Genomic DNA, 21,207 nt, shown 5'->3' with positions numbered 1-21,207 from the left:
CCCTTGTCTTCATCAACATGGGGACAAGGTGTTTTGGGGGGCTACCCCAAAGCACCCTCCCAATGTTGAGGGCATGTGGCCTGGTACGGTTCAGGAGGGGGGGGGCCGCACTCTCGTCCCCCCCTCTTTTCCTGCGGCCTGCCAGGTTGCGTGCTCGGATAAGGGTCTGGTATGGATTTTTGGGGGGACCCCACGCCGTTTTTTTTTTTTTTTTGGCGCGGGGTTCCCCTTAAAATCCATACCAGACCTGAAGGGTCTGGTATGGAATTTAGGGGGAACCCCACGTCAATTTTTTTTTTAAATTTTGGCTGGGGTTCCCCTTAATATCCATACCAGACCTGAAGGGCCTTGTATGGAATTTAGGGGGACCCCCACATCATTTTTTTTTTTTTATTTTGGTTCGGGGTTGCCCTGTGGGGAATTCCCATGCCGTTTTTATCAATGAACTTCTATGTGTATTGTCGGCAATGCAATAGCCGCGGGTAGTTTTAAATGAGTTTTTTCCTTCCAAATGTCATTTTGCTGTCAGACTGTTCTAAACACAGGAAACATGCGCCCCTTTACAGGCATACTATAGACACCCCCCAGGTACGAAATTTAAAGGGATATTACACTTTTATTGTTTGACTTTAAGCATTAATAAAATCACTGTTCCTGAAAAAACGTCCGTTTTTAAAACTTTTTTTTGCATTGATCCATGTCCCCTGGGGCAGGACCCGGGTCCCCAAACACTTTTTATGACAATAACTTGCATATAAGCCTTTAAAATTAGCACTTTTGATTTCTCCCATAGACTTTTAAAGGGTGTTCCGCGGCATTCGAATTTGCTGCGAACACCCCAAATTGTTCGCTGTTCGGCGAACTTGCGAACAGCCAATGTTCGAGTAGAACATGAGTTCGACTCGAACTCGAAGCTCATCCCTAACCACCACCCACAATCCTGATGCTGGGCTTCAAAACATTATCACTCATAATATTGATTCCTCAATCTCCCTCCAACCAATCCCGTCCAACTGTTCTTCCCTTGATTCACAAGATTTTTTATTGTTTCCCCCCTCGCTGCCCAATCGTCCGTCCACAGGAAAAAGAAAATTAGAAGAAGAGGTAAACGAGGGGGAAAACAACGACACAAACCACAGGGCGAAGTCCCTCAAACAATAAAAATATTCAACCTTTCTTCCCACAATTTGTCTACAGCGGAGGCCTCAATCTTACAACGGGGTCTCAATTTTGCCCCCACCTCACTACCCAACTCTTTTCAGTTATTCAAAGACCTCCATATGTTCATTCGCAACCTCACTCTCAAACGCCACTATAATATAAAATCACCCCAGGTCATTGACAGTAATATATCCCCCAATTTGGCTGAACTCACTGTTGTTTCTGAAAACGGTGACTCACCCGAATTGAATATCTTAAAGGATTTGTACAACATGGAGAGCTATGATGAGGATATAGACGTACTTCTTCTCACACAACATCTCTCCACCTCCCCCCCAGTACAATTCAGTACTTTCAGGCCAAAATCCTTGTTCAATCCCACACATTCAAAGGGACCCTATCTCCAAACTTTTTATCAGGTGGTGTTCTCCGACATAAAAAAACTTTGCCAACAGACACATGACAGTCTTTCCAATCATTCCAATTATTCCAATCTTACTCCTTTAGAAAAATCAGCCCTTAAAAATCTGACTAACAATCACAACATAGTCATCAAGACGGCAGACAAAGGTGGAGGCATCGTGGTCCAAGATCGCAGTGAATATCTGGCTGAAGCCCGCCGTCTCCTCTCCGATGACAGCACATACCGTAAACTACGCTGTGACCCTTTGTCAAGCTTCACCATGGAAGCCAAAATACTCACAGAGCAAAAAGTAATGACATCATCTCTAAACACGAGCATGCTTTCTTCAATCGGCCATACTTCTCCACTCCATATTTCTATCATATCCCCAAAATCCATAAGAGTATCCAGAATCCACCAGGTCGACCCATAGTTGCGGCAATGGATAGTATCACCAGCTCTTTTTCCCAGTATATAGACCAGTTTCTACAGCCACTCGCCACCAGTCTCCCCTCTTATATTCGGGATGGATTCCATCTTATGCAACAATTAGACCATTATGCATGGGAGCCCACTTACTCTTGGGCCTCCTTAGATGTAAGTTCGTTGTATACCTCCATTCCACACCACATAGGTCTCAGAGCCATTGCCAGCTTCCTTTCTGCCGATCCCATGCTCAATCCAGGTCAGGCAGAGTTCATCCTAGAGGCCACCGAATTCTGTCTGACCAATAACTATTTCGAATTTGATGGTGATTTCTACCTCCAAACAAAGGGCACAGCAATGGGTGCCAACTTTGCACCCAGCTATGCTAACCTAACCATGGGGTACTGGGAGGCCAATTACATCTGGCTCAACAATCCCTTTACCTCCCATATAGTTTTCTATGGGAGGTATATTGACGACATCATCGTCATTTGGGATGGCCCAGAGCCCCTTTTCACAGATTTTATTACACATTGTAACAACAATGAGTATGGCCTCACTTTTACTTCAGAACATGATCGGTCCCAACTTGCATTCTTGGATTTGTTACTTTTCCACCATGAAGGCAAAATACTGGCCAAAAACTACACCAAGCCGACAGCTGGCAACTCTTTTTTGCACCATCAGAGCTGCCACCATCCTAGATGGATTGCAAACATTCCCAAGAGCCAGTTTTGTCGCCTACGTAGAAATTGCACCAGACAATCAGACTATATCATAGAAGGGTCCCTTCTAAAACAAAAGTTTATGGATAAAGCTTTTCCACCTGAACTTGTAAATGAAGCTTTCGATCTCTATCTGTCAGAATCACCCACATCTGCCAATGATACTACCCAACCTGAAGCACAGCCCATCCGTTTCGTGACTCAGTTTCACTCCAGATATAAAGCCATGGAACGTATTTTCACCAAACACTGGTCGATCCTCTGTCAGGATCCACATTTAAACTCTACCATCACTTCCAAACCAATGTTCACGTATCGGAAGACTAGGAACATTAAAAACCTGGTAGCGCCCAGCAAATACAAAGGCCAAAAAAGTTCCAAAACAATATCACCCTGTCTCATTCCCCTAATTGGAATGTACCAGTGTCGCAAAAAATTGTGCCTCACTTGTAGTCATGTTCACCACGGTCAAAAAGAATTCACTAACAAAGGTCAGACATACCAGATCAGCAACTTTTATAACTGTTCGACAGAATTTGTCATTTATTGCTTGACTTGTCCTTGTGGGTTATATTATGTAGGCCGCACCATACGCACTCTGAGAAAGAGGTTTGGTGAGCACCGCCGCCTCGTAGAGGCAGGAGACGACCATCATAGTGTTCCCCTCCATTTTCTCAAAAAACATGATCATTCTTCATTGGGCCTCAGGGTCTGGATTATTGAGTCTATCCCCGGTACGTTCCCACTGGCAGAGCGTTTTAAACGTCTCTGTCAGAGGGAAACGTACTGGATATATACCCTTGACTCTCTGGCCCCTGGAGGGCTCAACGAGGAAATAGAGACGAGTAGTCTCATTTGACTTCTCCTTCAGCCTCTTCTATTGATTGTCTGATACCTTCAACACACTTGTATTTCTCATGGTTTGGGTTTGTGTCGGGTATTTTGTTATTGTCGCATTGCATGTTTCTTCCTATTGTGATGCTGCTACTATGCTTTATTTGAATATCACCTCCGAGCTAGCTAGCACATTATTCTTTACTGTAATTATTACCTATTATTATTTTTTATTGTTATTTATTATTTTTTACTAATTATCCAACTTTCATTAGGAAACACACAAGTATGTCCATATATTTGGGTGTGTGCGCATGCGCGCGTGTTTATGTGGCTGCATATACACCTGCATGTGTGCGTGTCCGTGTGTATATATATATACATACACATATATATGTATTACGCTTTCATCTTTCTCAAATACATTTTCAACCTATAAACATGATCCCAAAATCATACAACAGTTAGTATAACTCCACTCAGCAATCTTCAGGGTACTCCTGATTTGTATGGCCATAATTTTACATAAACACATATAGTTCTTTAAACATATATTTTTATTTTTTCGCATGATCCTGCGCATATTTAATGTCATCCGACTATTTGTTTCACCTTTGTACCTATTCTTCACCTTCCATCTTATTATTCTTTTTTTTTTTTTTTTTTTTTTTTTTTTTTATTATTATTTTTTATTTGATTTATTTAATTTTTTTTATTATTTATTATTTTTTTTTTTTTCAATATCTATTTCTCTTATACCATTTCACAATTTCATTTGTATCTAAATTTAAATTTATTTTTATTTTTAATTATTTCATTTATATTTTTATTATTTTAATTTTAATTTGATTTATTTCTATATAATCTCTTTATTGACCCAATACATTCACTCTCTCTCTTTCCCAACCATAAAACATTTCTATGATGACTTTTTCCATTGTCAGCAATACTCTCATTACCAATATTGTTCTTTTATTCTTCACTCCAGCATCTCTCTTACATTTGCACGCTTATCCATACATCATCTTTTCCTTTCCTCTGTTTCTCCTGTCTCATTCAAGTATATCAGCTATTGTTGCTCACAACATCTCTTTCACTTCCTTATTTGACACTGCAGCACATAGCCGCAGTACACAGCTCTTTGTCCGAGTTTGATAGACCTCTCCCCCCTCCAATCAGGGCTCGCCTTAGACTACATATGTCTCGACCTATCACAGGTCACGTTAGGCCTGAGGAAGGAGCGTAGCTCCGCAAACGCGTCGCCTATCCCAACACAGACCCGGAAGTGACCCTGCTCCCCGGATTGTACACAGCGCGTTCCAGCGACAGGACACAGCGAGTATCCAGCAGCGCACCCTGTCAGAAGAATAGAACGCCACCGCACGATGTGACTCTACACCTCATCTGGGACACCTGGCATGATTATCTCACCCTTTGTACGCCTGCTTTACTTGTACCCTTGTGAGTACTTGATTTTAAAGATACATTAAATCTGTTTTTAATACTGCACTTAGAGTGGCACCATTGTTGTTTCTCTGCTTGAATTGATTGCATTGCCCTCAGGTGGCAATCAGACACCTAATTATGGGTGTGCCACATCCTATGTAAACTATAAATTCTCAATAAGAGAATAATGGACTTTGTAGGCACATATAAAAAAAAAAAAATACAAGTTTTAATAATTCATATATCAAATATTTATATTGAAGCAATATGGGACATAGTGTTTAATACCCTACACATGATCGGAATTTCCGACAACAAGCTCCTATCAAGTGTTTTCCATCTGAAAATCCTATTGTGTGTACAGGGCATTATTGTGCCCAAAGCTGACACAAACCAATAATTTTCTGCCAAACAGAATATGGATCAGCAAGTTGAACTTTCTTGAAGTCATTCCTTTTGTGAGCTGGCCACTTGTGAGGTCCAAAAGGGTTCCCTTCTTTTTCTAACACTGAGCAGTTTGTAAAGCCTATTATATTACTGTAAGGTTGGCTATTGAATAAAGTAATGGCAGCTAAACAAAAGTCCTTTTCTAAAATAATATAATATAATTGCCTGATAAGTGTTGTTCAAACATCCTTCCTTCCCAAGTAATATCCTCTTATTTGGAGGATATGTATTCCAAATTATGATATCTTTAAGATTTCTAAAAGACCAGGTCAGTAAAACCTTAAACAAAATGTTTTCTTCCAAAAAACGTTTGTTTAGAATGGATACTTCCATTATCCATGTTTTGTTGAATAATAAAAAAGTTAATTCTTGAGGAATGGAACTAGCCTTACTATAACTGGTTAATTTACTTTTTTGATCATGAAAATTTTTACTTTTTGACAATATTCTAAAAAGGAATCATGTATGTATTACAGAAACCCAAATGTGTTGTATTAAAGTGTGTTCTTTCTTCAGGTAGGGTCTGTGCCAAAGGAAAAATACAAAGAACTCTAAGAGATAAATGGCTAACCTTTTCAGCAGGGTGAAATTTTCTACAAGCCAATATTTAAATGACACAGAAGATAACACACTTTATCCTAGTTATTTCAGTTTCTGCACAGGTTCATTTGTTGTGTTGTAAATGATTGGGGTTGTCAAAAAAAGTTGTGCTTTGGTTTTATTAGGAAAACTTTTCTGCACTAGTTCTATTCATCATCGGTCCAAGGAGATTGTACACACAGAAAGGGACAGTTGATAGAAGTTTAAAGTTTAAAGAGTCAGATACTTTAGACCAGTAGAAAAGTATACTGTAAATGTAAATTAACACTCTTTATTATTTATCAGACCTTCTAAAACTACTAATTTGAAACCTAAAAACAAAATATGTTGTTTTAGGCAAATATAATTGTTGTTCATTTGCCGAATTAATTATGTACAGTATCAAAGAATTGCCTGAATAACATTTAAGAGATATGAACGTTTATATACAAATATAATATATATACAAATGTTCCACAGATAAACCATTAACACAAAAGATAATGACTTTCATGGCTATGAAAGTCAATGGAAACAAGGAAAAATATTACAAACTGTATCATACCAAAGTAAAGTCCACATGGAGAATGTACTCAAAATCTTGATATTGGGCTTAGGACTTGGGAGGAGGAAAAGTGAATATGAATAGAAAAAAAGAGGGGAGAAAGATAAGTGAAGTCTCTAGGCCAAGAAAGAAAATAGATAGGGAAAGAAGATAAGTTTGTAGACCTGGGAAGATAAGTTTGTAGACCTGGAGGCACCAGTAAGCAGATATATGTTGTTAAGGTATATGGATACACAAACAAATGGAAGGGTTGAAAAGGAAGGAAAAAATCTGTGATTTTCCTGTAAAATCATAAAAAGGGATTGTTCATTGATCAACTGAAGGGGCTCAATGTATTAATAAATGGGGAAGGATAAGGAGGAGTGGAGATGATAGTTTTAAGTGTGTCTGAAGAAGCACAATTGACCCAGATTAACCACAAAGTATTAAACTTTTCATATGAATTGGAATTCATTGCCAACCATTCTCATAATATCATTAAATGTAGACATCCAAAATAGTATGGGTGGGGGGTGTAGTGTTGGTCTTCCAGAACAGAGGTATAACTGAGAGCAAATGTCACAGTAAACACTTTTTCAGAGGACCCACTGGGATAGGGGATAACAAGACAATTTCAGTAGAAGTGGAGATGGATTCACCATACAGTCTGTTATTAACATCAGATACAGTTGTCCAGAAAAGTTGAATCTTTCTGCATTCCCACCAAATGTGAAGGTGCGTGCCTTTCTCATGTCCACATCTCCTTCACCCGGTAGGCTCCAAAGAAAAGCTTTAAAGAGAATACGTCTCTATAACATCTGGTGACTACTTTGAAAAAATGTCCTGCACATAACTGGAAATAGTGGATTTTTGGGTCTTCTGGGGAGAGCTCACATCCAAGATCCTTTGTCCATGCCTTCATAAAGTTAGGGTGAGAGGTACTGATAGAGGTACTGGTAGAAGATTGGAAAAGTTTATATGTAGTAGAGAGTGTATGTATAGGGACCTCTGAGAAGGAGCACAGTCTCTTAAATTCTGTTAGGAAACAATGGATGGAGGCAGAGGTGATTGATCATGTAATGAATGTGGTTAAGTGGTGGAAGGTAAGCCAAGTAAGGTAAGCGTGGCAATGGTCAAGAGAGAGGCTTCAGTTAGTAAGTGAAGGTTAGTTTTCAGACCCCAGGGCAGAGCTCTGAGGTCTAGAGAGGATAAGTCTTGCTCCACCATTGTTAAGGCTCTAATAAACGGTCATGGGAAAGAATTTCAATATATGATAGATTAGAGCAGAGGAGTGATAAAGTGCAAAAATGGAGGCCAGCCACCAGCAAGTTTAGAATGACATAAAGATTGCAGACATAAGTGTGAAAACCTATGATTCCAGATAAAACAAATTGAAAAAGAGCGTAAAATACAAGAAAAGGTAGATGTGTCAGGGCTGGGCCCAGCCCTTCCTTCTCTGAGCTGGCAGCTAATTGCCAGCTTCTATCTCTCCTTAGTAACTCACCTGTTGATGATATCCTGCTCGTTAGTCCTACCTACTTAAGCCATCCAGCCCAGATGATCTCTGCCTTTGCCTTGGTCACATCTCTAGAGACACTTTCCTGTGTTCCTGTTAAAGACTTGCTTGGCTGACATTCCTTCTGACTCCAGATCCTGCTTGCTGTTCTACTATGCTCATCTCTGGCTCCCTGATGTTTTGGCTTGTTTGACTATCCATTCCAGTTCCTTAACTCTGGCTATGTTTTGACTACATTTACTCTGTTTACCTTTTTTTTATTATTATTAAACAAGTGAGATTTAACTGTACTTCTGTCTCAGTCTGGTCCATGGTTTCTGACAGTAGGCAAAGGCCATGAATTCAGAAGATGCAGTCAATCCACTTGTTGGTAATATTTTTTCCAGATTGGATGAGCAGGATCGCTGCATGGATCAGTTTGCCATGACATTACAACTGCTCCTGAGTCACACAGCTCACCTGGAATCTCCCACTGTGCCTGCTCCGGTACAACCTATTTTGCAGGCCATCCCTGCTGCTGCTCCAATCTCTGTGCAGGCTCCCGCCTCGAGTATTAACTCTATAAGAGGTATGTCTGGTTCCGCTCCCCTTCCCCAGCGATTTGGGGGCAATCCAGTCCAATGCAGAGGGTTTCTCAACCAGTTTGAGATATACTTTGAGATGCTGCCCCAGGCATTTCCCACGGGCAGACACAAAGTAGGTTTCATGATATCTTTGCTTTCTGAGAGAGCCTTGGCCTGGGCAAACCCTCTGTGGGAGATGCAAAAACCTGTTGTCTTGAGTTAACCTGGGTTTGCGGCTGCCCTTAAAAGGGTATTTGACATTCCTGCACACTCCGCTTCTGCTGCCAAGTGCCTCATGTCCATCAAACAAAGTACGAGAACTGTTGCCAATTACGCCATTGACTTCTGTACTCTGGCAGCAGAGTTGCTTGGAACAATGAGGCCCTTGTGGCTGCTTTTTCTCATGGTCTCTCGCATACCATCAAGGATGAGATAGCAGCCTGAGATATACTCACTGAGCTGGAGAAGTTGATCACGTTTGCCATCCTCATTGACTCCAGACTCAGAGACAGACTCTCTTTTAAGGAGCACTTGCGGAAGCCTCCTGTATATTTGTCTCTGAGCTTTGCAGTCCCACCCTTGCCTCCCTCACCTCCCATGCCTCCTGGTACCGAGTCGGTCTGTGAAGATGAACCCATGCACTTGGGCTTCACGTGTCTCTCTGCAGATGAGAAAACCCTTAGGAGGAGGGAGAGACTGTGCCTTTATTGTGGCCAGGCAGGTCACTTTTTGGAGTCTTGTTCTACCCGTCCAGGGAACACAAGAACCTTGAGGTCCTGTCACGGACAGACCTTAGGTGGCATTGTTTCATCCCCAGTTATCCAGAAGGATAAGCCCCTGGTTTCGGTTACCCTTTCTTGGACTGAGTCATCCATTGAGATACAGAGGCTGCAGGCCTTTTCATTGATGCTGCCTTTGTATCGAAGCACTCAATTCTGCTGCAGCTGTGTGACACTCCACTTGCCATTGAGGCTCTTGACGGGAGACCTCTACAGTCTGCCCATGTGACTCATGAGACTGTTCTGTTGTCTATGGCCGTAGGGGCTCTTCACTATGAGATAATCCAATTCCAAGTTATTTCCTCAACTAAGTTTCCACTGGTTATTGGTTATCCTTTGTTACAGAGGCACAACCCCTCTTTTGATTGGCTCTGTGCTGAGATTCTCCCCTGGTCGCCACAATGCAGTAAGACATGCTTCCAGAAGGTAGCCAAGGTCCTGTGCACTTCTTCTCTCTCCTCCCTGCCCGAGGAGTACTGTGATTTTAGCAATGTCTTTGACAGAGGTAAAGCTGGTAGTTTGCCTCCACACCGGTAAGCAGAAGCACTTTCTCAAGGGGTTTCATCCGCAAATCCTCGTCTCCTGCTGGTGCTGGTTTCTTCTTTGTGAAGAAGAAGAGTGGTGAAATGAGACCTTGTATTGATTATAGGGGTCTCAATCATTTCACGATTAAGAATGCCTCTCCGAATCTGTTGATTATGGAGTTATTTGAATGCCTCAAGGGAGCAACGGTTTTCACAAAGCTTCATTTGAGAGGGGCATACAATCTTGTGAGGATTAAGGAGGACGACGAGTGGCAAACTGCGCTTAATACCAGAACATGCCATTATGAGTACCTCGTAATGCCTTTTGGCCTTTGTAACGCCCGGCAGTTTTCCAGGAATTTATTAACAATGTCCTCCGAGATTTGTTGCGGTTATGTGTGGTGGTTTATCTCGATGATATCCTCATATTTTCCAAGTCCCTGGAGTGCCATCACACACATGTCTGTCATGTGCTTCAGAAATGAATGCCTCGTACACAGGAGCGGAAATTCCGCCAGCAAAAGTCTGATGAGAGCTTTTGGTCCAAAAATGCGACCATGTGTATGCTCCATCTGACTTTTGCTGGCGGAATTCCAGCCAGCAAAAGATTGAGAGCATGTTCTCAATTTTTCACTCGGAAAAAGATCCGATCTGAAATTCAGATCGTCTGTACCAATTCCGTTGTGCAAAATTCCTACGCATGCTCGGAAACAATTCGACGCATGCTCGGAAGCATTGAACTTCATTTTCTCGTCTCGTCATAGTGTTGTACATCACCATGTTCTTGGCTGTCGAAAGTTCAGCGAACTTTTGTGTGACCGTGTGTATGCAAGCCAAGCTTGAGCGGAAGCTTTTTTTATTATTATTAAACAAGTGTGATTTAACTGTACTTCTGTCTCAGTCTGATTTATGGTTTCTGAAAATAAGTTTAAAATTACTAAGGCTAAAATTCTCTGGAATTCATGTAGGATTGAATGGAAATATGCAGCTGTTGGACATATAAAAGCAAATTGTCAAAGTGATGGATTGTGGTGGGCCAAAAGGGTTTTTATATCCGAGATAGAAGAGTTTTGTCTAATGGCCTGTGCAAGATATTCTATAACAATAACAAAGAGGAGAGGGAAAGTGTAATAACTGGATAGCAAGTGGATGAACTTATAAGAAGACTTTAAGATAGAAGGTATACTAAGACAGCCCTAAAAAAGGCATTTAATTGTGAAAAAAATCAAAGTAGGAGAAAGTCCAAAAGTCCCTTCTATCACATATATAATAGCTAACTCAATAAAAGACCAATAGGACCACAGTGACTATAAAGGGAAGAAAAGAAAATATTTAGTAACTTTTCCATGTGGAAAATGTGCCCACTGCCAGGAAGAAGTTTTTAATCCCCAATGGAGAGTGGTTCCAACTGAAACACTTTGTAAACTACAGCACTAAAGGAGTAGTTATCTACTCCAATGTGAATGTGGCTCATTTTCTGTGGGGAAGACCCGTGAGGAATTGTGGAAGAGGATTTACAAACATGTACATAGTATGCGGATTGGTGACTTGTATCTTCCTGTTGGGAGACACGTTGTCAAGATGCATAGTTACAAGATGGCTAAAGTCTTTATAGGGTACATATCCCCATTAGAGGTGGCAATTGGAAGAAGACCCTGCTCCAGCATTAATTGCGCTAGATTAATCATCTTGGGGCAATCATACCCCCAGGGTTGAATGAATCAGAAAGTTTCAGACCCTTTTTAGAAGGCTTCAGTTCTGGGAAAACAGACTAGCTAGGGGGAAAAGAAATATTAATAGTAGACAAGGAATGTGAACTCTCTGGTATATCATTTAGTAGTAGTAGATACAGTTGCAATAAAAGTATGTGAACCCTTTTGGAATGATATGGATTTCTGCACAAATTGGTCATAAAAAGTGATCTGATCTTCATCTAAGTCACAACAATAGACAATCACAGTCAGCTTAAACTAATAACACACAAAGAATCAAATGTTACCATGTTTTTATTGAACACACCATGTAAACATTCACAGTGCAGGTGGAAAATGTATGTGAACCCCTAGACTAATGAGATCTCCAAGAGCTAATTGGAGTGAGGTGTCAGCCAACTGGAGTCCAATCAATGAGATGAGATTGGAGGTGTTGGTTACAGCTGCCCCATAAAAAACACACACCAGTTCTGGGTTTGCTTTTCACAAGAAACATTGCCTGATGTGAATGATGCCTCACACAAAATTAGCTCTCAGAAGACCTACGATTAAGAATTGTTGACTTGCATAAACCATGAAAGGGTTATAAAAGTATCACCAAAAGCCTTGCTGTTCATCAGTGCACGGTAGGGATGAGCCAATCACCCCCCTGGTTCGGTCCACACCAGAATCTGCGAACGGACCGAAAATTTGCACGAAAGTTAGAACCCCATTGACGTCTATGGGACTCCAACGTTCGAAATCAAAAGTGCTCATTTTGAAGGCTAATTTGCATGGTATTGTCTTAAAAAGGGTTTGGGGACCCAGGTCCTGCCCCAGGGGACATGTATCAATGCAAAAAAAAGTTTTAAAAAGGTCAGTTTTTTCGGGAGCAGTGGTTTTAATGATGCTTAAAGTAAAAAAAAAAGTGAAATATTCCTTTAAATATCGTACCTGGGGGGTGTCTATAGTATGCCTGTAAAGTGGCGCGTGTTTTCCGTGCTTAGAACAGTCCCTGCACAAAATGACATTTTTAAAGGAATAAAAGTCATTTAAAACTGCTTGCGGCTTTAATGTAACGTCGGGTCCTGGCAATATGGATGAAAATCAGTGAGACAAATGGCATGGGTACCCACCCAGTCAATTACCAGGCCCTTTGGGTCTTGTATGGATATTAAGGGGAACCCCACACCCAAATTAAAAAAAGAAAGGTGTGGGGCCCCCATGCCCTATATACTCTGAACAGCAGTATACAGGCGGTGCAAACAAGACAGGGACTGTAGGTTTGTTTTTAAGTAGAATCTGTTTGTAATTTTGAACTGGTACATTTTTAACGTGTTTAGCTCCAGCCAAAAAATCTATTTTAAGCTTTTTGGAAAACATAGGGAAGGGTTATCACCCCTGCGACATTAGTTTTGCTGTCTGTGCTCCTCTTCAGAAGATTTCACATCACTTTTTGTCCCAATGACAGATGTTTTTTGAAAATTTGGGGTTTTTAGTGAAACAAGGATTGGTGATAAAGCATCAGTGAAAAGGAGAAAAGTTTTTCCCATATTAACTCTTACAGGAGAGAATTTCCCTTCCTAGGGGTAGATTTCATCTCACTTCTTGTTGTCTCATTCCGTTTGCAAGTAGGAGTCGTTTGTAAGTTGGATGTTTGAAAGTAGGGGCCTGCCCTATATACTCAGCAGAAATTTGGGCCTTAGGTGTTGTTGTGGCCACAACACTGTAAGCCCTCACAGGGCCCTGCTGTGAAATATTAGATCAAAAATTGTAATTACATGCCCCTGTTGAACAGGGGCAGAAAAATTGGGCCTTTGGTATTGGTGGTGGTGGTGGTGCTGGTGCCACAACACTGTAAGTCCTCACAGTTACTCTTGGTGGGCGCAGAAACGGGCCCTGCTGTGAAATATTACATCAAGAATTCTAATTACATGTCCCTGTTGAACAGGGGCTGAAAAATTGGGCCCTAGGCACTGGTGCTGGTGGCACAACACTGCAACAACTCACAGATACACTAGTTGGAGCGCAGGAACTAGCCCTGCTGCAAAGAATTGCATCAAAAATTGTAATTACACGCCCCTGTTAAACAGGGGCTGAAAAATTGGGCCTTAGGCACTGCTGCTGGTGCCACAACACTGCAACAACTCACAGATACTCTAGTTGGAGCGCAGGAACTAGCCCTGCTGCAAAGAATTGCATCAAAAATTGTAATTACACGCCCCTGTTAAACAGGGGCTGAAAAATTGGGCCTTAGGCACTGCTGCTGGTGCCACAACACTGCAACAACTCACAGATACTCTAGTTGGAGTGCAGGAACTAGCCCTGCTGCAAAGAATTGCATCAAAAATTGTATTTACACGCCCTTGTTAAACAGGGGCTTAAAAATTGGGCCTTAGGCACTGGTGGCGGCACCCAGAACCAAAAATGTTCTTACAAGCTATCAGCATGATCATTGAGGAGGAAGAGGATACTTAATCAGCATAACAGGATAGTCACTCAGCATCAGCATAGGCAGTCTTTGAAGGGATCTGACATTTAAAAAAAAAATATTCGGTTACGTCAGCATCAGGTGCTTGGTAGCTGGTGGTGATCCAAGACTGATTCATTTTTATGAAGGTCAGGCGATCGACCGAGTCGGTGGACAGACGCACCCTGTGATCGGTTACAAAGCCTCCAGCAGCACTGAATGTGCGTTCCGAAAGAATGCTGGATGCAGGACAGGCCAGAAGCTCAATTGCATACTGTGCAAGCTCTGGTCAGTGATCCATCCTCAAGACCCAGTAACCCAGAGGATTTTCGGTGGGAAAGGTGTCCAAGTCAGATCTTGCCCCTAGGTATTCCTGCACCATGTAAAGCAGACGCTGGCGATGGTTGCTGGAACCGATCATACCTTGGGGCTGCGGACTAAAATATTGTCTGAACGCATCGGACAGACGGCCACCTTCTCCACCGCTCCTTCTTTGACTGACCGAAGCCTCAGCAACACGTTGTCCAGAAACAGGAGTTTGTAACCTCCCAGTCTCTGGGAATGCGTTGCACAGACCTTTCTGCAAGGCCTCCCGAATATGTTTCATCCTCTGCTCCCTCTGCGACGGCAAGATAAAGTCTGCAACCTTACCCTTGTAACGTGGATCAAGGAGGGTTGCCAGCCAGTATTGGCAGGTTCTCCTTGATACCATGAATACGAGGATCCTTCCGCAGGCTTTGCAGGATCAGGGAGGTCATGCAGCGTAGGTTTGCTGAGGCATTCAGTCCAGAGTCCTCTGGGTCACTAAGGACGACATGGTCCACAGCCACCTCCTCCCCGCCACGTACAAGTCCATGTGTTTCTTGGGACTGTAAATGATCTCTTAAAGACTGCTGCTGATGCTGAGTGCCAGGTTATACCTCCATACTGACACAATCCTCCTCCTCGTCCTCTTCCTGTGTGATCGGCGGGCACGCAGGAACACTGTCTGGATAAAGGGGGCCTTGAGAGCTAAGGAAGTCCTCCTCTTCCTGCCTCTGTCTGCCTCAAGTGCCCTGTCCATTATTCCACGCAGCGTGTGCTCCAACAGGTGGACAAGGGGGACAGTGTCACTGATGCATGCACTGTCACTGCTCACCATCCTCGTGGCCTCCTCAAATGGTGACAGGACAGTGCATGCATCCCTGATCATGGCCCACTGGCATGGGGAAAAAAACAAGCTCCCCTGACCCTGTGCTGGTGCCATAGTTGCGCAGGTACTAACTGATGGCCCTCTGCTGCATGTGCAGCCACTGCAGCATGGCCAACATTGAGTTCCACCTGGTGGGCATGCCACAGATTAGGCGGTTCTTGGGCAGGTTAAATTCCTTTTGGAGGTCTGCCAGCCCAGCACTGGCATTATATGACCGGCGGAAATCCACACAGACTTTCCTGTCCTGCCTCAGGACATCCAGTAAGCCCGGGTACCTGCCCAAGAACTGCTGCACCACCAAGTTAAGGATGTGAGCCAAACAGGGCACATGGGTCATTTGTCCCTGTCGGAGGGTGGAGAGGAGGATGGTGCCATTGTCGCAAACCACCATTCCTGCTTTAAGTTGGCATGGCGTCAACCACCTCTGAACCTGCCCCTGCAGAGCTGACAGAACCTTTGCCCCAGTGTGGCTCCTGTCCCCCAAGCACACCAGCTCAAGCACCGCATGGTATCTTTTGACCTGCGTACTTGCGTAGCCCCTTGAATGCCTACGGAGCACCGCTGGTTACAAAGCACAGGAAGAGGCCATGGAGGAAGAAGAAGAGGAGGGGTGGAGGAGAGAGGTGTGTCACAATCACTAGTAGTAGCATTTTGGAGGCGTGGTGGCGGAACAACCTCCAACACTACTGCACCTTGTCCTGCATCCTTCCCAGCTGCCAGAAGAGTCACCCAATGCGTTGTGAAACTTAGGTAACGTCCCTGTCCATGCCTGCTGGACCATGAATCAGCGGTAATATGCACCTTACCACTGACCTCCCTGTCCAGCGAGGCCAAGACATTGCCTTCCACATGACGGTAGAGAGCCGGAATCGCCTTCCATGAGAAAAAGTGGCATTTGGGAACCTGACACTAAGGAACCGCACATTCCACAAACTCACGGAAGGGGGCAGAGTCTACCAACTGAAAAGGTAGCAGTTGAAGTGCTAGCAATTCAACCGCTGGGCATGTGGATGGCTGGGAGCGAACTTCTTTTTGCGGTGCAGCAGCTGGGGCAGGGAAATTTGCCTGGTACAATCTGATGTTGGTGTACCGATAGAAGATTGCCCGCAAGTACTTGGCTGTGACACACCTAATTCTACACCTTCATTCCTCTCAGTGCAGGTGTTAGAGAGAACTGAAGGTATAATGGGGTTGGAGAACCCAGCTGATGAGAAGTAAGGAGAGGTCCTCTTTGTTTTTTGGTGTGGGTCTTTTAGCTACGCTTGCCAAACAATTGCATGGCAGGTCAACATATGTCTGGTCAAGCATGTGGTGCCCAAGCGGGAGATGTTTTGGCCATGCGAGATACGCTTGAGACATATGTTGCAAATAGCAGTGGTGCCATCTGATGCACTTGTCTCAAAAAAGGCCTACACCAAAGAACTTTTGGAATAATGCGCAGAGACAGCAGCGCCCTGCACATGCGAGCTCTGAGGTGTGATGCAGTCAGTGTGCTGTCCTTAGGCTTGCCCCTGGAGGGCATCCTGACTCGTTGGTGATGTGCCTTCTCCTCCTCCTCTCTCCTATTAGGCACCCACGTTGAGTCAGTGACCTCATCATCCCCTCCCTCTTCATCACTGGAGCAAACCTGGCAATATGCTGCAGCAGGGGGAACATGACTGCCAGATTGTTGTCCTTTTTGGGCACCCCCTCTGTCCGTGCTCACGTTACTGGCTTCATCTAGCTTATTATCATCATCAGAGCCTTCTAAATGCTGGGCATCCTCCTTGAGCATGTACCCAACACTGTGGTCAAACAGGTCGATGGACTCCTCAGGAGGACATGGTGGGGCTAGGGAAGGAGTCACTGATGCCATTGAGCCGAGGGAAGAGGCCGCGTTGGCAGCTGCTTTGCCAGACAAAGTACCCTGAGCATGGGTGAGAGAGGATGAGGAGGATGAGGATGGCTTGGTCATCCACTCGACCAAGTCTTTCGCATGTTGTGGCTCAACGCGGTCAGCTGCCAAAAAAAAGGCCAAGCTTGTCCCACAGCCACATGCTGATGAGGATGCACCGTGTCCACAACCAGCACTGTTGCCTCTAGACACAGAGCATACTTGCCCTCTTTTATTGGCTTGGGACTGTCTGCCTCTCCTTGTTGACCTTCCAGACATACTAATGGCCTGCAGTGAGCTGTAGCTGCACTAAGCTGGGATATTGGGATATATATATATATATATACACTGATACTGCAGCTAGCAAAATCAACTGCCTGCCTGTAGTATTATTAGTATGAGAACACCACCAATCTTCTACAGGTAGCTTTAGCTGAACACTGTGCAGAGGTCGCACTACAGTAACTTGTAGCTTTAGCTGAACACTGTGCAGAGGTCACACTACACTAACTTGTAGCTTTAGCTGAACACTGTGCAGAGGTCGCACTACACTAACGTGTAAATAGGGATGAGCTTCGAGTTCGAGACGAACTCATGTTCGACTCGAACATTGGCTGTTCGCAAGTTCGCTGAACAGCGAACAATTTGGGGTGTTCGCTGCAAATTCGAATGCCGCAGAACACCCTTTAAAAGTCTATGGGAGAAATCAAAAGTGCTAATTTTAAAGGCTTATATGCAAGTTATTGTCATAAAAAGTGTTTGGGGACCCGGGTCCTGCCCCAGGGGACATGGATCAATGCAAAAAAAGTTTTAAAAACGGCCATTTTTTCAGGAGCAGTGATTTTAATAATACTTAAAGTCAAACAATAAAAGTGTAATATCCCTTTAAATTTCGTACCTGGGGGGTGTCTATAGTATGCCTGTAAAGGGGCGCATGTTTCCGTGTTTAGAACAGTCTGACAGCAAAATGACATTTCGAAGGAAAAATTCCATTTAAAACTACCCGCGGCTATTGCATTGCAGACAATACACATAGAAGTTCATTGATAAAAACGGCATGGGAATTCAACACAGGGAAACCCCGAACCAAAATTTAAAAAAAAAATGACGTGGGAGTCCCCCTAAATTCCATACCAGGCCCTTCAGGTCTGGTATGGATATTAAGGGGAACCCCGGCCAAAATTTAAAAAAAAAATGACGTGGGGTTCCCCCTAAATTCCATATCAGACCCTTCAGGTCTGGTATGGATTTTAAGGGGAACCCCGCGCCAAAAAAAAAAAAAAAAAACGGCGTGGGGTTCCCCAAAAATCCATACCAGACCCTTATCCAAGCACGCAACCTGGCAGGCCGCAGGAAAAGAGGGGGGGACGAGAGTGCAGCCCCCCCTCCTCAACCGTACCAGGCCACATGCCCTCAACATTGGGAGGGTGCTTTGGGGTAGCCCCCCAAAACACCTTGTTCCCATGTTGATGAGGACAAGGGCCTCATCCCCACAACCCTGGCCGGTGGTTGTGGGGGTCTGCGGGCGGGGGGCTTCTCGGAATCTGGAAGCCCCCTTTAACAAGGGAACCCCCAGATCCCGCCCCCCCCTGTGTGAAATGGTAAGGGGGTACTTACCCCTACCATTTCACTAAAAAACTGTCAAAAATGTTAAAAATGACAAGAGACAGTTTTTGACAATTCCTTTATTTAAAGCGGGGGTTCCCCACACCGCCAAAAAAAAAAATATTAAAAGCCAGCAGCTACAAATACTGCAGCTGCTGACTTTTAATACATGGCCACTTACCTGTCCCAGGGTCCAGCGATGTCGGCAGGGGACACCAAGAACCTCGGTTCTCGGCGGCTGCCACCGCCATACTAGGTTAGGAAATCAGGAAGTGAAGCATTGCGGCTTCACTTCCCGGTTCCCTACTGCGCATGCGCGAGTCGCGCTGCGCGTCCCAAGTGGTTTCCGCTCTCTCCTGGGAGCTGTGTGTTCCCAGGAGACAGCGCGGTGGGGACGGGAAGAGGCGTAGACTCCCATGGGAGTCTACGCCAGAAGTGGGTGCAAATACTTGTCTTAGACAGGTATCTGCACCCCCCTCCCCCCTGAAAGGTGCCAAATGTGACACCGGAGGGGGGGAGGGTTCCGAAAAGCAGAAGTTCCATTTTTGTGTGGAACTCCTCTTTAAATGCTTCTTCTTTCTTCTATCTTCCTTCATCTTCTTCTGGTTCTTCTGGCTCTTCTGGTTCTTCCTCCGGCGTTCTCGTCCAGCATCTCCTCTTATATCTTCTTCTCCTCGGGCCGCTCCGCACCCATGGCATGGGGGGAGGCTCCCGCTCTTCTCTTCATCTTCTTCTTTATCTTCTTCTCTTCTTCCTTCTTCTCTTCTTCTCTTCTTCTCTTCTTCATTTTCTTCTCCGGGCCGCTCCGCATCCATGCTGGCATGGAGGGAGGCTCCCGCTGTGTGACGGCGTCTCCTCGTCTAACGGTTCTTAAATAACGGGGGGTGGGGCCACCCGGTGACCCTGCCCCCTCTGATGCACGGGACATGACGGGACTTCCCTGTGGCATTCCCCATGACATCACAGGGAAGTCCCGTCAAGTCACCATGCGTCAGAGGGGGGCGGGGTCACCGGGTGGCACCGCCCCCGTTATTTAAGAACCGTCAGACGAGGAGACTCCGTCACACAGCGGGAGCCTCCCTCCATGCCAGCATGGGTGCGGAGCGGCCCGGAGAAGAAAATGAAGAAGAGAAGAAGAGAAGAAGGAAGAAGAGAAGAGGATGAAGAAGAAGATGAAGAGAAGAGCGGGAGCCTCCCCCCATGCCATGGGTGCGGAGCGGCCCGAGGAGAAGAAGATAGAAGACGCTGCGGAGGAGATGCTGGACGAGAACGCCGGAGGAAGAACCAGAAGAGCCAGAAGAACCAGAAGAAGAAGAAGATGAAAGAAGATAGAAGAAAGAAGAAGCATTTAAATAAAGGCATTGTCAAAAACTGTCTCTTGTAATTTTTAACATTTTTGACAGTTTTTTAGTGAAATGGTAGGGGTAAGTACCCCCTTACCATTTCACACAGGGGGGGCGGGATCTGGGGGTCCCCTTGTTAAAGGGGGCTTCCAGATTCCGATAAGCCCCCCGCCCGCAGAACCCCACAACCACCGGCCAGGGGTGTGGGGATGAGGCCCTTGTCCTCATCAACATGGGGACAAGGTGTTTTGGGGGGCTACCCCAAAGCACCCTCCCAATGTTGAGGGCATGTGGCCTGGTACGGTTCAGGAGGGGAGGGCCGCACTCTCATCCCCCCTCTTTTCCTGCGGCCTGCCAGGTTGCGTGCTCGGATAAGGGTCTGGTATGGATTTTTGGGGGGACCCCACGCCGTTTTTTTTTTTTTGGGGGGCGCGGGGTTCCCCTTAAAATCCATACCAGACCTGAAGGGTCTGGTATGGAATTTAGATGGGAACCCCACGTAATTTTTTTAAAAAATTTTGGCCGGGGTTCCCCTTAAAGTGGTGTTCCGGCTGAAATTATACTTTTTAAATAAAAATACCCCTATAATACACAAGCTTAATGTATTCTAGTAAAGTTGGTCTGTAAACTAAGGTCTGTTTTGTTAGTTTATAGCAGTAGTTTGTTATTTTATAAACTTACAGCAGGCCGTGGCCATCTTAAGTGTGGGAATCTGAAGCCAGACTGTATTTCTTCCTGCATCTCATCCTTGCAGATCTCGCACATGCTCAGTGCAGCACAAGTGGTGTAATAGGTTTCAGGTCAGGTCTCCATAGCAACGGCAGTTTCAGAGGAAGTTGCCGCCCCACATGCTCAGTGCAGCACAAGCAGTGTAATAGGTTTCAGGTCAGGTTTCCATAGCAACGGCAGTTTCAGAGGAAGTTGGTGCCCCTTCCCAGAAGGCATTGCAAACAGGAAATGATGCAATGGGCCGCGGCCAGGGAGGAGGAAGTGAAAAATGAATACAGCAGATATACAGTAGGTGCTGAGAAAAAAAAAAAAAATATCCAATTTGTTTACAGTGCACAGTTTAGTGAGGGATGCTGA

This window comes from Aquarana catesbeiana, linkage group LG02, assembly GCF_042186555.1.
Source record: "Aquarana catesbeiana isolate 2022-GZ linkage group LG02, ASM4218655v1, whole genome shotgun sequence".
NCBI classification, from domain to species: domain Eukaryota; kingdom Metazoa; phylum Chordata; class Amphibia; order Anura; family Ranidae; genus Aquarana; species Aquarana catesbeiana.
This window is presented reverse-complemented; position numbering follows the sequence as displayed.